A 16,786-nucleotide genomic window follows, 5' to 3' on the forward strand; every position below is an offset into this window, starting at 1 on the left:
ATCTGTCGTATTTTCATACTTTGATTTCTAGTTTTATTCTTTCTTTTATTTTCTTCTTCTAAATCCCGTTTTGACCGTGCTTTTGACGTAGATCCAATAAAATTTTGTAATGTTTGTAATTTTAATTATTATATTTTATTTATCGTTATTATTATATCGTATGATTTAATTGTATGGCATTCACATGTAATGAATCTAACATGAACTTGGACCCGATTGTTTTCTAAAACACGTGTTCACCGACTTAGTCTAATCTCACATGCTAGGATTAATCTATGTTTGTTGCATAACATGCATTACATCGACGACATATCAACTATGAACAATTTTCCTAATCATTAGTAGAGGCTGCTATCGAGGCGGGTGGGATTAGGTGTTCGATTAAAGAGCTTCCTAATCTGTACCCTCACCCCTTACTCTAGTTATCTCTGGACATCCGTGTCCATTGGCATCTTCGAGAGTCATTCTACATATAGAATGCTAAGGGTAACGAGTTCTTAGTATTTATGTCATTACTTTGTGTCTTGACATGGCACGAGGTATTCGAACGGTTCCCAATGTTTACACAGTAAATTGGTGGCGACTCCAAAAATGCAGGCTTATTTAACCTTCACCGGTTTCAATGCCTCACAAATCGATAACGGCCCATGACGTGCTTTGGCAAAACCAAGGTTTCGTGGGAGAAGTGACGCCGCCTCGAAACCAACGCGCGGGTGGCCGATGCCCAAAGTTTGGCGACTCCGCTGGGGATGATACACTTACGTGTTACCCAGGGTGAAACTTGAACAAGGTTAGGGAATAGTTTATACGAGACAATTGTCGATTCTCATTACTCGACCTTCTTAGGTCGTTTCATCCGACCTTCCTAGGCTTAACCCAACCCATTCGACCAATCGTCCTGTCTAGACAGTCCAAATTCTTATCTGGGCCTAAAGATGGATAGCGATTGACGTCAACCGTACCACGATGCTTATTCATGTTTGTATCAAGAGCTTTCACTACTCGAGGGAATGGACTAGGAACCGACCTTACTCATGTTTGGCACGGACCTCTCCACAGACCAGGGTTTGATTGCTTGGTATGGCAACCCACCTTTTTCATCCAAAACCCTTTAAATGCACTCAGCATACCGTTATAAGCCCCATATGTATGTTTGTATCATATACATGATCACCATTTGTAAACGAAACCACGACAAAATTTTGTAAAATAAAATCCATTTCAAAATGTAAATATTTTTAATGATGGCCTAAAATAGCGCAGAATAAGCCGAAACTCTGTCCAAATGTCGAGTCAAAATTCGGGGCTCAAACCCATTTCAAACCCACTTCGAGTCAACACTCCTACAACTACACTATAGTTGTCTAGGACAAACATTTCAAAATTTGTCATTTTCAAATTTCACTTGACACAATGGCACACGCCCACTTCACAAGTCGAGTCTTTTTGAGTAAGTGTGCGAAAATGGTGGATCATATTTTGATTCGTTGTCGATCTCTTATCCTCAGTAAAAAATGGTGGGAACTAGTCATGGAAGCGTTAATGGTCAACACGAACAACCTGGAAATGCTAATGATCAAATCCTAGCTGCACTCCTTCGTTTCCAAGCAAGCCAAGAGAAAGCTTATGCTTGCCTTAACACCATCGAAGGCCGTATTGTCACAGTAGAAGCTAGACTCCCTCCTACAGAGGATGCCATTCCCGACATGGTCATACATGATAATCCTCCACCCTTTGTTGGACAACCAGAAGTCAATCTTCCTCCAGGTCCCACTGAAGCTGAAAAGCGACTCCAATATTTGTAGGAGCAACTAATGTACCTTAAGGGGGATGATATCTATAAGGAAAACAGTCGCAAAATGAGGCAGTAAACGCGTAACTACCAACTAACTTCAACATGATAGACATCCCGAAGTTTAAGGGGCATGAAAACCCTTTCAACCATATTCGTGCTTTCAAAGATTATATGTCTATAAAAGGCAGCAAGACAGAGATGTTCCTAAGGATCTTTCCTTCGTCTCTCAATACTATTCCTGGGCAGTGCTTCTACTCCTTGGATCACAAGAAAATTGCTACTTGGGATGATGCTGAAATTGAGTTCACCAAACAGTATGTAGATAATGCTGGAATTCAAGTCAATATGCGCACTATAGAGGTTCTTACCAAAAATGAAAAAGAAGGATTCACCAACTTTCTAAGTAGGTGGAGAAAGACTAGCACGCAACTCGTCGAACGCCTAGACGAGGCAACTCTTGTTGAAAAGTTCGTGGACAATTTAAGGCCAATCTATGCGAACATTCTAAAGTACCAAAACATAAAGTCTTTCAAAGATTTAACTATGTTAGGAACAAGAATTGAAAACGACATCCGTAAAGGACTCTTGTCTAGAACGATGGGTCGTGGATATCAAGGCACAATGAGTCTTTCTTATGGCTGCACTAGCAAGTCCGACGAGGTAAACCTTGTCGAATCATCTACTAAGAAGAATAACCCGCAAAGGAAGCTCACCAATGTTGGTGACTCGTACTCCAATGCTCAAAAAAGATTAATGAAACAAGGTAAACTCCAACCCATAGGACCTACACCTGACCCTGAGAGAAAGTCTATGTTTTGGGATGAGAATACCTACTGCGAGTACTATAGAGGCAAAGGGCATGATACAGAGAATTGGTTCAAACTAAAACATATCATTCAGGATATGATTGAAGATGGGCGCCTGCCTGTACCTCCTGCAAGCAAACCTAACAATACTCAGAATCCTCTTGGAATTCTGATGATTACATATGAGGAATCCACCTTGGACTATTCACACCTCATTTCTCCAGCTGAAGATGAGGTCAATGCACTAGAAAATGAGGGGAGTTATTCCACCATCTCCCCTACTATCGCTGATTTTATCGCATGGGCGAAGAGTGTAAGTGGACATGTTTCAAAGCTAGAAGCTATAGTGGCATCCCTACACAATCCAAGCACTATACCTAGGGAAGACAGGCCAGTGTTTCCAATCTTATCTCAAGAATCCACAATGCAAGAAGTGATCGCAGTGACCGACAATCTAGTCGAGCAAATAATCAGTCTAGAAGCTGAAATCATAAGTTTGAGAGAGCTCAGTATTGTCAATGGAGTTTGGGAGGATGACGATAAAGATTTTTACCTCAAAGAACATCCTCTAGTCAAGGCAAGTGAAGATCAAGATGTGGACCACCTTACTCGCTCAGGACGTCCATATCAAAATGTCACTCAAACAAGTAGTCCAATTGCTACTAACACCAATGTCATCACACCAAACGATGGTGAAGATACTTCTCCTCACCACTTATTGAAGCAACTTCAAAAGACAAAGGCTGATCTTTCAGTCTAGCAACTAGTTGCAAGTTCATTTCCTCATCACCAGCCTTTACTGCAAGCATTGGCTAAATTGAACGAGCACACGACTCTACACCCGATGACGTCGTCAAACTAGTCTTCCAAGACAAAGTCAAGCTAAGTAACCCAGTTACATTCTCAGATGAGGACCTGCCTCCTTTTGGCGTCACTCATAACCTTGCTCTATACATCACAATTACATGCTTAAAGAAAAACTGATGTAACTCATATTTGAGCACATTTAGTCCCCGAATTAACCTCGTTCCTATTCTTTATAACACATAATTGGGTCATTTACTATCTTTAGTTTCCCATTTTGCATATTCTTTGAGGTTTTCTCTCCTTGGTAGGAAAGGACTGCTAACCTTGCATTTATGAGGCAGAATGGAGCTAAATTGATCGCATCTAATGACCAAGCATAAAAGAGAAGACAAACACTAGAGGCCTAAGTAGATAATAAAGTGAAACGCGCAATGATGAAAGGATCCTTGTATCCCCGAAATGATCCTAGCGGATTGTGAAGGAGCCAATAGAAGAGTAGCTGGCTGCCCAGGGATCCGAGTGGATCAGACACGATCCGGCCGTCTCCCATCATCAACATCGAGGGGTCTTTCGGCCAAGACGAGCATCTTGCAACCCATGGAGCCGAGCGTCTTCCAGGCGATCCGAGCGGATCGCACGTCAGAGAGCCCGTGCCACAGGTCAAGACACATAGATCTTTGCAGAACTAGCACGACAATATGCTCATTTCCTTCGAGAGGAGCATTTCCTCAACTTTTCTTAGGGACATAATAGTCATTTAAGCTCTTAGTAATCCTAATCCTTGTACCTAATCTCTAGTATAAATACCCCTTTGTACTATCTAGATTAGCATGAAGTTGTAATCATCCTTAAATGCTCTCTTAATCAATTCTTAGTACTCTCTTAATCCATTTGAATCTCATCAAATTAAATCTAATTTAGTTGTAATACAATTTATCAATATTAATCACATCTTAATCTTTCCTTAATTCCTCTATTGTTCTTACATTATTTTGGGTAATTAGAAGATTATTTGGGGTTTATTTGTAGGATTGACAACCTTTCATCAATCATCAAGTACTTCTATTATTCTTTGCTTTTTTATTTGGAATCATCTTCATAGGTATAATTCTCTCTTAACCTTGTTTAATTATTTTTAATCACTTTCTTTTATTCATCATGTTTTGCCTTGTTAGGATGATTGACTACCTTATTAACATGTTAAACATGATCATGAGTAAGTAGTTTCCTTAGCTAGGGTTAATGGGGAATTAGGGGAAACCAACATGGGGAATGATTCATGCTTAATCTAATATGTTTTCATAATTAAATTGCTTGCTTGTTGTGATTTCATCTTATGCACATGTTATGTTTGATGAAATGCGAGCCTATGAATCCTTGCATTTATTTACCCATCACCTATCTTTTCAATGAGGCTTGTAAGCTTATACACCAACTCGAGCCTCATTAGACCATGCACATAGTTGAATAGGAAGGATTAAGTCTAATTGTAGGTGTTGTACAATCTAATCGATTCGGCTCCGGGACCCAAACCTTCCTAGGGATTGTAAGCTTATACACCAACTCGATCCCATCACAACAATAAGTGCTTGCTATATAATAGAGAACATGTTTGTATGATCAACTCCCATGAATCCTTTATGAACCCATGACACCCTAGTGCCTTTAAATGAATTGTTTACATCTCATTTTTAATCATCTTGCTTGTTTTTATTGCTTTACTTTTGTATTGTTGATTAGTTTATTTGATTTCCTATCTCAACCCAAATTGTGACACCCTAAGACACAACCATTTGCAATTGAAAATCCTACATCAATACCCGTCCCTTGGGATCCGACCTTTACTTACCTCTTTGCTAAGAGTAGTTTGTGAAGTTATAAATAGTGTTTTGGTTGGTAGTTTTTGACGACGAGTTTAAAAACCAGACCAAAAATAGCGCCGTTGCCGGGGACGGTGTTAACTTGATTTGATTTTCATTAATTATTTTTAGTTGTGTCTTTCTTTACCTTGGGGAAGTAAAACTACTCAAGGTACTTCTCACCTTTTTCTCTTAATGAACTTGCCAGATAGATATTATAGATAGTTATGTTGAGGACCATGTGGGTACTACTCTTATCAAAGACCCTTTGCAAGCATTGGAAGCCTTAAAAGCAAGTGAGGCCAAAAACAAGCATTGGGAATTGGAAGTAGATCTACTTGAAGCCATTCTAGCTTGCAAGGAGCTCACATATGAGCAAAACATATTGATAAATGACATTCTTGAGGGAGCATCACAATCCACTAAAGTTGAACAAGCAACCAAAGATCACATCATGCAAGAAGAAGAGATGGACGAATATGTCATGGAATTTGAGTATTATGGTTATGAAGAGCTTGAGGAACAAGTCGAATATGCTATGAGGATGAAGTGTATAATGGAGATGGAGCAAATCCTTAGTGAACCTTCAATGGTAGAAAGTGAGGTACAAACTTCAACTCTAAAACCCCTTCCACCAAATTTGAAATATGCTTACCTTAATGAATCTAAAACTAAACCCGTGATTGTTAATGACAAACTTAATGAGAATCAATTGGAAAGCTTTGCTTAATGTGTTGAAAGAACATGAAAAGGCTATAGGTTATAGTCTATATGATCTTAAAGGGATAAGCCCCAATTTTTAGATGCATATAATTCATCTAGAAGAGAACCATAGGCCTACCATCCAATCCCAAAGGAGACTAAACCCCCATATGCAAGAAGTTGTAAAAGCGGAGGTTATGAAATTACTTGATGCGGGAATCATATATCCTATATCGGACTCTTTGTGGGTTAGCCCCGTTCAAGTGGTACCAAAGAAAGGAGATACCACAGTGGTGGCAAATAATAAGAATGAGCTAATACCCACAAGGAAGATCACCGGTTGGCGTATGTGTATTGACTATCGTAAATTTAATTCGGCAACAAGAAAGGATCATTTCCCCCTACCATTCATTGACCAAATGCTTGAGAGGTTAGCCTCTAACAAACTATTTTGCTACCTTGACGGGTATTCGGGATTATTCCAAATCCCGATACACCTGGATGACCAACATAAGACCACCTTCACATGCCCTTATAGTAGCTTAGCATATAGGAGAATGCCTTTTGGCTTATGTAATGCCTCCGCTACTTTCCAAAGATGCATGATGAGTGTCTTCTCCGATTATCTAGAAACCATAATGGAAGTTTTTATGGATGATTTTAGCGTTTATGGAAAAGACTTTGACTCTTGCTTGCATAACCTTTCTCTTGTATTGCAAAAATGTGAGGATGTTAGTCTTGTTTTGAATTGGGAAAAGTGTCACTTTATGGTCAATGAAGATATTGTTTTGGGTCATTTAATCTCGGAAAAGGGCATCGAAGTTGACAAAGCCAAGGTGAGGTGATAGAGAAACTCCCACCTCCCGTGAATTTTAGAGGGGTGAGAAGCTTTCTCGGTCACGCGGGTTTCTATCGCCGTTTCATAAAAGATTTTTCAAAAATCGCGGAACCCCTTACTCAACTTTTGCTTAAAGATGCCTAATTCCAATTCAATAATGAGTGTGTTAAAGCCTTTAATGAAATTAAGGAAGCATTAATCTCGGCACCAATCATCCAACCACCAAATTGGGAGATACTATTTGAGATCATGTGCGATGCAAGTAACTACGCCGTTGGAGCGGTTCTTGGCCAACTGGTAGGAAAGGATTTACATGCTATCTATTATATAATCAAGACTCTTGATGCCACCCAAGTGAACTATGATACTACCGAGAAGGAACTCCTTGCCATTGTCTATGCACTAGACAAATTCCGTTCCTATTTGCTTGGATCAAAAGTAATTGTTTTCTCGGATCACCGTGCTTTTCGACATTTCTTGATAAAGAAAGAGGCGAAACCAAGGTTGTTGAGATGGATTTTGTTACTCTAAGAATTCTATTTGGAGTTAATAGATAAGAAGGGAGCAGAGAATGTGGTAACGGATCACTTGTCAAGAATTAGATTTCATGATGATGAGGGAGAGACACCGATCAATGACTCTTTCCCCGATGATATCTTGATGGCCATTGATGTGACTCATATTTGAACACATTTAGTCCCTGAATTAGCCTCGTTCCTACGCTTTATAGTGCATAATTGGGTCATTTACTATCTTTAGTTTCTCATTTTGCATATTCGTTGAGGTTTTGTTTTCTTGGTAGGAGAGGAGTGCAAACCTTGCATTTTTACGGCGAAATGGAGCTAAATTGATCGCATTAAATGACGAAGCATCAAAGGAAAGATGATACTAGAAGGCCTATATAGATAATAAAGTAGAATGGGCAGTGATGAAAGGATCCTTGCATCCTCAACAAGATCCCCGCGGATTGCAGCCAATCCGAGCGTCTCCCTGTTCACAAATCCGAGCGTCCCGATGCCAAGACGCTCGTCTTGAAGCCAAGAAATCCGAGCATCTCTCCCATGATCCGCTCGGATTGCCTTACAGAATACACCGTGCCAGCTTCCTAGATGCTCGGGACGAGCATATCTTCGTGGGACTAGCAAAACGGAGATGCACATCTCCTTGGAGAGGAGCACTTCCTCAACTTTTATTAAGGGTCTTAATAGTCATTTAAGCCCTTAGTAACCCTAATCTTTGTACTACCTAGATTAGCATGTTATCTCAATACAATTTTAATCCTATCTTAATCTTGTCTTAATCTTGTAATCAACTTTTAATCTAGTATTAATACAAGTCTCATTCCTTAATCTTTCCTTAATTTCTCTATTGTTCGTCATTTATTTTGGGTAATTAGAAGATTATTTGGGTTTATTTGGAGGATTGACAACCTTCCATCAATCATCAAGTACTTCTATTATTCTTTGCTTTATTATTTGGAATCATCTTCATAGGTATAATTCTCTCTTAATCCTTTTTAATTATTGTTAATCATTTTAATTTATTCATCATGTTTTACCTTGCTAGTATGATTGACAACCTTGTTAGCATGTTAAAATTGATAATGAGTAAGTAGTTTCCTTAACTAGGGTTAATGGGGAATTAGGGGAAACCAACATGAGGATTGATTCATGCTTAATCTAATATGTTTTCATAATTAATTTGTTTGCTTGTTGTGATTCCAACTTATGCACATGTTATGTTTGATGAAATGCGAGCCTATGAATCCTTGCATTTTTACCCATCACTTACCTTTTCAATGAGACTTGTAAGATATAAACCAACTCGAGTGTCATTAGACCATGCATATAGTTGGATAAGAAGGATGAAGTCGACTTGTAGGTGTTGTACAATCTAATCGATTCGGCTCCGGCACCCCAAACCTTCTTAGGTATTGTAAGATATACACTAACTCGATCCCATCACAACAATAAGTGCTTGCATCTACTAGAGAACATGTTTGTATGATCAAATCCCATGAATCCCCTATGAACCCATGACACCCTAGTGCTTTTAATCAATTTTTTACATCTCATTTTAATCATCTTGCTTATTTTTATTACTTTATTTACATTGTTGATTAGTTTAGTTGATCTCCTACCTCAACCCAAATTGTGACACCCCCAGACACAACCATTTGCAATTGAAAATCCTACATCAATACCCGTCCCTTAGGATCAGACTTTTACTTACCTCTTTACTAAGAGTAGAGTAGTTTGTGAAGTTATAAATATTATTTTGGTCAAGGTAACTTTTGACGATGAGTAACAAAACCGACCAACGAAAAATGGCGCCGTTGCCGGGGACGGTGTTAACTTGATTTGATTTTCTTTAATTGTTTTTAGTTGTGTCTTTCTTTACCTTGGGGAAGTTTAACTCCTCAAGGTTTGTTCTAATTGTTTTCGAGTTGTTTGATATTTTTCATGTCTAGGAGATCGCAAGGTAACTTGTTACCCATTGATCTTGAAATTGAAAGAACTTTGACCAACAATAGAAGACTTGCTAGAAATACTTTGAGAGGTATTGGTGAGATTGTGGACATTCAACCAAATAATATTGAGTTCATCAACCCTTTTGCAAGAGAAGGAGAAGATAACCCAACACAAAACCAATCACGAAATCAACCCACAATGCCTAAATTTTCATCACATTCCGTACCGACCGAGGAGAACCTATCAAATGGTACTCCTACCCCACAACATTTAACCGGTAATTTCATTGCAAAATCCGCATTTATATAATTGGTTGAAAGAAGTCAATTTGGGGGGATGCCTAGTGAAGACCCTCATTCTCATATGGAGACATTTTGTGACTATTGTGATGCGATTTCTCAAACCGGAGTTACTCAAAACAAAATTCGATGGGTCTTATTTCCTTTTTCTTTGATTGGTTCCGCGAAACAATGGTTGAAAAGCCTAGATAAGGCTACCCTTGTTATTGACTCTTGGAATAAATTGGCACCTGCTTTCTACAAGAAATTCTATCCTCGGGAGAAGCCTAACATGTTGAGAGCCCAAATCACCGGGTTCAAACAAAGGGACGAGGAATCTTTGTATGAAGCATGGGAGAGATTCAAGGATACTTGTCGATCTTGTCCACACCATGAAAATAGCGAGTGGTTCCTTGTACAACAATTCTGGAATGGTCTATATGAAGACTCCCGAAACATTCTCAATATGGGGTCAAATGGTATGTTCACCGAAGTTGATGACAATCAAACATGGAACAACATTGAAGAAATGGCGGTCCATAACTCACAATATAGTAGACCTCGGAAGGCTACTAGGGGAGGAAAGCATGAGGTGGACTCTATTACTTAATTGGGTGCTCAACGTAGTGCTCACATTGACACCATTAATTTGAAGTTTGAGAAGGCTATGGCTAAACTTGAAGAGGCCACCAAATCACCTAAGAAACATGTTAATGCTATGGTAGCATCATCATCAATTCCAAGTGGAGTATGTGAGAGTTGTGGAACTTTGGGACATGACCAAAGTGAATGTAGGGGAACAAGTGAACAAGTGAATGGTTTCCAAGCATACAAGAGTGGTACCCCTTATTCCAACTATTAGAATGAAAACACCAAATTCCACCAGAACCTCTCATACAAAAGCCAAAATGTTCAAAACCCTCAAACAACATACACCCCACCTCTAACTACTCCAAAAATCATTCTAATCCATTTCTACACAATAAAAACCAACATTTCAACCGTCTACATACTCAAAATCACCCATTTTCATCACTTTAAAATTTGGGGCTTCAAAAATCTATGAGCCTCATTTGTCTTTCGGGTTTGATTTTTGCCTTCTAGCTTCAATTCATTTCTTTTAGTGTTCTAATAAGGCATTTTCAAGGTTGATTGGCCCTTATTTGTGAAGATTTGAAGCATTCTGGGGTAGTGATTCTTGGTGGATTTTAAGACAACAACAATGAGTTTTTGGAGTAAGAGTCAGGCTACTACTTCTAAAGGAACAAAGAGAAGAAAGGGGAGTGGTTCTAATGCACCACCGGAGTTCCAAAGGCAAGAAGACGAGCTAGTACCAGAAATAGAAAAACTTGAGGACTTCCCGGAAGTAGTATTCATTAAAAATGAGCATAGGAGACGATTTGTGAAACTACTAGGTATGGAATTTGAGCCTACTCGTTTCATTTGTCGTAATATCTTGGATAAACTTGGTACTGAAAGTCAAACCGAGTCCTTCATTAGGGTAATGGGTCTTGAGAAAATGTTTAAAATGCATGGGGTGACATATCTTCGCCTCTATAGATATCCAGTATCTGTTAAATCCCCAACAAACACCCGATGGTTATCGGACTACAACATACTTAGGGATCGCTACGTTTAATCGACAGTTTCTATAACTATATGTTGGAAACTCAAAACGATTTCGAAAACAAAACATTTTCAAAACATTTAAAAAGTACCTAGAGTGTTTTATGCACGACGACGGGGTCGCAATGACACTAACTAGAGTCAAAACCGACACGAGACCGAAAACCGACTCAAAATTAAAATCCCGACTCCAACAACGAGTCAAACCGAGTCAAACACAAAAAAAAACATCACAAAGCTTCCATGTTAAGTATACCCGTTATATTTGAATGGTAAAGTACAACAATCATGACATCCAAAACTAGGATAGAACAAATCATGATTTCAAGTGCGTAATAGTGACAAGACAGCTCGAAGACCCGCGAAATGGCTCGCGCCTTTTCGAGTAGCCCATGCGGCCACGTCGCTCAAAACGGACACAACCACTCAATCCTCTATAAATACCCACCTTCAAACACCATAATCTTCACGCGAGTGTTCGCCCTCTGATTTCTCCCTAAAAATTCTACACTCAGCTTCTTAAGTCACAAACCGACACGTATTTTCGACCTACCGATCGAAAATACAAGCCATACACATTGTTTGGTACCGTCATCATGCATTAAATTACTTGACCGACCACTTCGACCAACTACAAAATCACTAAACAAAACAAACACTCTTTACATTGCTAAAATGGTTTTCAACCGAGTTTTCCGACCTAAAAAGTTTTTACACTTCCGTCGATTTCTCGCCTTTAACCTAGCATGTAAGTATGAGGGTGTAATTAATCCTCTTCTTCCATGTCTTTTTATCTGTTTTTATGAACTTAACATGCTAAAACATACATAACATGGTCCAAAACCCGGATCGAATGAGCCAAAACTGAGTTTTGACCATAAATAGAAGCCCCTAGTCACAACTATGTGGCTCGCTCCTCGACGGGCTGTCCAGGTCAGAACTCAAATTCATCTTTCCATTTTCATTTCATTTTCCAACCGGTTTTTACAATTTCAAATCATTTTATGATGAATATTTTTAACCATAATCATGTTCACCCTTGGTTCCTCATACCATGACGGTTTAATCCGTGTTTCGGTGATAATATTGTTAAAAATCTATATCTCATTACTTAACATATTCATATATGTGATAATTTAATTTAGTCATAAAATTAAATGTTGATCTTATGCATGCAAACAATAATAAGAATAAGGAAGAAATCATAATCTTACATTGAAGATTTCGGATTATTTGGGCACAAGTGAGTTCTCCTACTCACTTGTTCTTGAGCTTCCTAAAATGGATGAACAAGGATTAAAGTATAGAATCCCTCCCAAGGAATAATACCCGAGGTAACTAATTAATTAAAATTAATATTATTAATACTAGAACAATATTAATTTAAATAAAATTGACCCAAAAATCTTTATTTTGTTCTCTTTATTTTAGTTTAAGAGAAGGGAGAAAGAGGAAGAATTTATCTCTCTAAAACTCTTATTTTTAGATGTGTGAATGAATGAATGAATATGCTAATATTCAAGTAGTGTATATTAGGTAAAATTAGAAGAAAAACCTGTGGTTTTTCTTTCTCAAAACCGGGTAGGAGGGGGAGTTATGATGCCCAATGCATGAGCAAGGTGCTCTTCACAAGAGGCACTAGGTTTGCATGACTAGGTTTAGGAAGAAATGATTATGTTTACCACTCACTTAATCAACATAATATTTTCCTAATATCACCCCTAATTTCGGTCCATATAAAGATACAATGGATTCCATTTTATCTTTGTCAATTTGTCACATGTCACATGTCATGTAAAATTGTTATGTATTTTTAACATATTAAAAATCAACGTATTAATAAAAGTACGTCATATACAAAATTGACTTAGTAATTCATAATTACTTGTACCAAAATATTTTACCAATTACAAATCACAACATCTTGTATTTATAATAAATCATTCATTCAAATGCAATTGTTTCCTTAAACAATAATTTCATCTAAGTAATAAAACAATTGGATCACTTAGACCGTATCTTATTCAATCAAATTATAATGAGATACGTAAATATTACTTCCAAAATCGTCCATCAATTTTAAGTAATTTAATTAACCTGTATCGTCATACGATCAATTAAATAATCAATTAAGAGTGTTACCCTTTAAGTATGACCTAAGGGGATCAACTGAACACCACCGTCGCACGACAGTAATGTCAAACTCTAGTCAGCCAATCATTACCGATATGTGTGGACCAGTTGACAGTAAAATATTACTTCCCAATTATATTCTTTAGAATGAGATTTCAACATGTGATCATTATGATCAACAGTTGTGATCGCATTATTGTCGGAGGACACATATTCCAACAATCTCCCACTTGTCCTCGACAAGTGTGCGTCAACAATTCTCTTGTCCTATTACTATCTCCCACTCAATGCAAGGTGTCTTTCAGGTCGTACTTGCAAGTGATCATATCAAGAGTGGTTTGCTCGATCCGGAGAATAACTGATTGACTGAATTTATCTACCATAGATATCTTTCGAGCGTGGCCACGCATTTCCAGTTCATTACTCCTCGAGTTGCCCTGAGATATTGTTATAACCCTGACTAGGGGTGGACAATTCCTATCGCACTAATTCCCTTCGACTAGCCACAGCCATCATAACCCAAAATATGCCCATTTGACCCCATTTACGAAGGTCGTAGTAACACAAGTCAAAGTTAATCTGAAACTATGCCATCTTAGGCGAATAGTCTTTAGTCAAAAGAATCGACTCATTAGAATACTATAGTAGCTCTCGCCACGACCAGGCTATATAAATTTGCCAGAACTCTATAAGCGGTCATAAGGCCCGACAAAGTGTTCCTAACAGTCTGCCTATGTGATCGGCTAGTCATTCTCATATGACTCCATGGCACTTGAACTTGCCTTCAATCGCATCACATTCTAGTCACTTTGAGACGTCACCTCATGTAAGTAACTATGGGCGAATACAATGCTAATCCGTGTTCACTTTAACGGGGTCCAATTGTCTCTACAACCCATTTGGACGTAACAAAGTATGAGGTGAGTCAATAATAACTCAAAGGACAAATGTCGACATCACATTCGGGTAGTCAATACCGTATTTCAACCTTATGATGCATATCATAAGTGTGTAAACACTAATCGATTGCTATAGAAGTCTAACATACCATGTGTCCATGTGTTCAAACTTCTTTTATCGCATTTTTCCTTACATTCATGTTATCTCTCATAGCATGAACCTCACCAAGTACACATATAGGTTCCCAACCTCGGTTTGGGTTCTTTATTTTGAAAGAACTTCCTGGTTGTTTATCACATAACCAACGAATTTGTGGTGAATGATATAACTTGCACTGATCAAGTACTCCACCCACACACAATGCACTAGGTAAATGTTTTGTAGAGTCTTGCAACAATTGTCAAGATCATTAGCCTAGTACTTCTCACAAGTCCTAGCATATAAGAAAATATTAGTTTTGAGTAACTTCTTACTTCAACTAAGTACTTTTCCAAACTTCTTATTTCTCCTTTTAGCTTGAAAAGCTTAGGATTTTCATAAATCCTTACATGTGTTCGAACTTTAATATGTGCAACCTCTTGACACATAACAGTGTGTTTTGTCCAACACTGAAATCGCTCATCGGTTCTCCTCGAGAATTCACGACGATTCTTCTATGGCTTGCCAATGATTCATCATGCTCTTATGCATATGATTTATTATTGGACATGTGCATGATTATTCTAATGGCGGAAACATTAGTAACTAATAATCATGTCATCAACCATTCTTAGGTTCAATGAATGACCATGACTACTTATGGTAATTCCATTTTCATCGAAATGAATAACCTACGCTTCTGGTTGATTTGATGTGTATATCTCAATACTTATCCAACATCTCATGATGTAATTGGATTCATCATAGTCCATTTTCATCCAGAATTGAAAACTCAAATACTTCTTTGTGAAGGAAGGTATTAGCTCGTCATTCTCAATTAGTAACGAGTTATAAACTTTTACAAGATGATTGCTCCCACTAAATTCCATGTCTTCACATGATAATTTCCAACTCCCACTTAATTCCACATGTTTCGCAATTGAATATTCAATTGAAACATTTTAAGAATTGAAATATATTTTGCTATGCCAAGTTATTAAGATAAAACCATATATGTTCCCATCATATCCTTTCAAAATACCTATTTTGAAAAGGTTTCAATCTTAACCTTATGGAAAGAGATTCTAATCTCCAACTCATTCATTTTATAATGATGCGCGGCAATGTCATTAGATTAAATGTGAATTATATCTAATACACGTCCTTCTCAAAATACCCTTTTCGGAAGGAGGTTTAACCATTTCATTTTCATAATGAGGTTAAGTAATGACATTAGCGTGGTTAACAATTAATTTAGCTTTTGTAGATATCGGCATATCATTCTTTGCAACTTTTAGTAATAAACGTCATTTATTTTCTAGGATGCAACTTTGATTCATATAGGCTCTTAAGTAAATATCAAAATTTGAAACTATTGGTCAAATGTTGTTCATAAACTAGTCAAAACTCTTGTTAAGACTTTACTTTAGTCATTCTTATTCCAAAAGTTTCTTTTGGTCTCCTCGTGTAGTTATCTTGGGAACATATTCTTTTGATTACCTCACTTGGTCTCTTTTCTCATGTAGATATCATCTATTCGAGACCATAGATCTCATCTATTCGAGTATACTATCTGTATAGGTGTACAAATCATTCTTTCTTGCGTAGATCTCATTTACACAAGTACACAAATTTTGCTTGGTGTTCTTTGTGTCTGCATTTTCTCCCACTCTATCTTTAGAATGAATACACTAGAGATTCAAAGATAGCTTATGAGACACAAATAATTATTTTGAAGTATTAGGAGGACTATCTCATAGGTTGACTAATTGTTTTAGATTTGATAATCGTACTTGGTGATTGACATTCCTTTAAGAGAGTTCATCAACTCAATATCACTTTATAATTGATCATACACAAGCCTTAAGCTTTTGGACATATAATGAATCCCATCATTATAGTTGTCTATTAGATCACTTTAAGTGAATGATCATATGTTTCTATGAGCAAGCGTATAAAGACGAATTTTAGAACAAGGATAAAATACGATAAAACGGGTGACTAGGGTTGCAAACCAAGCCACCATTATCCAAAATACAACCATTATCTAAAATACATTTCCATGTCGAACACGGAAATCAAAAGGTTCTAAAATCCGAAACATAAATTAAAATAAGACAATAAAAAGTCAAGCTTCATGGAAGCTACTCCTAGCTTCTTGATGGTTTCTCAAGCTTGCTTTTCTTTTCCCTTGTCCTTGCTTGGTGGAGGCCCTATTTTCAATAAAAGGGGATACAACTTAGTATCACAATACCATAGTTGAATTAGAAACATAAAACAAAGGATAGTTATTTACCAACTGGAGTGATCTTTCCAGCTTTAATATCACCAAGATATTTGGAACAATTTCTTTTCCAATGTCCAACACCATTATAATAATGGCATTTATCAAGAGGACCCTTCTTGATTTTGGAAGTGTTAGGTTCATAAGTC

The 16,786-nt window shown here is 37.6% G+C and overlaps 1 non-coding gene across 1 annotated transcript; it reads right to left on the reverse strand.

Annotated features, from left to right (window-relative positions):
- Nucleotides 1-9,849: 9,849 nt before the first annotated feature.
- On the reverse strand, nucleotides 9,850-9,955 carry LOC141625144 (small nucleolar RNA R71). The gene has a single exon (XR_012534940.1). It is a non-coding gene; the product is annotated as a small nucleolar RNA R71 (small nucleolar RNA).
- Between the last annotated feature and the right edge of the window lie 6,831 nt (nucleotides 9,956-16,786).

The sequence above is a fragment of the Silene latifolia genome, chromosome X (assembly GCF_048544455.1).
Source record: "Silene latifolia isolate original U9 population chromosome X, ASM4854445v1, whole genome shotgun sequence".
Classification (NCBI taxonomy): domain Eukaryota; kingdom Viridiplantae; phylum Streptophyta; class Magnoliopsida; order Caryophyllales; family Caryophyllaceae; genus Silene; species Silene latifolia.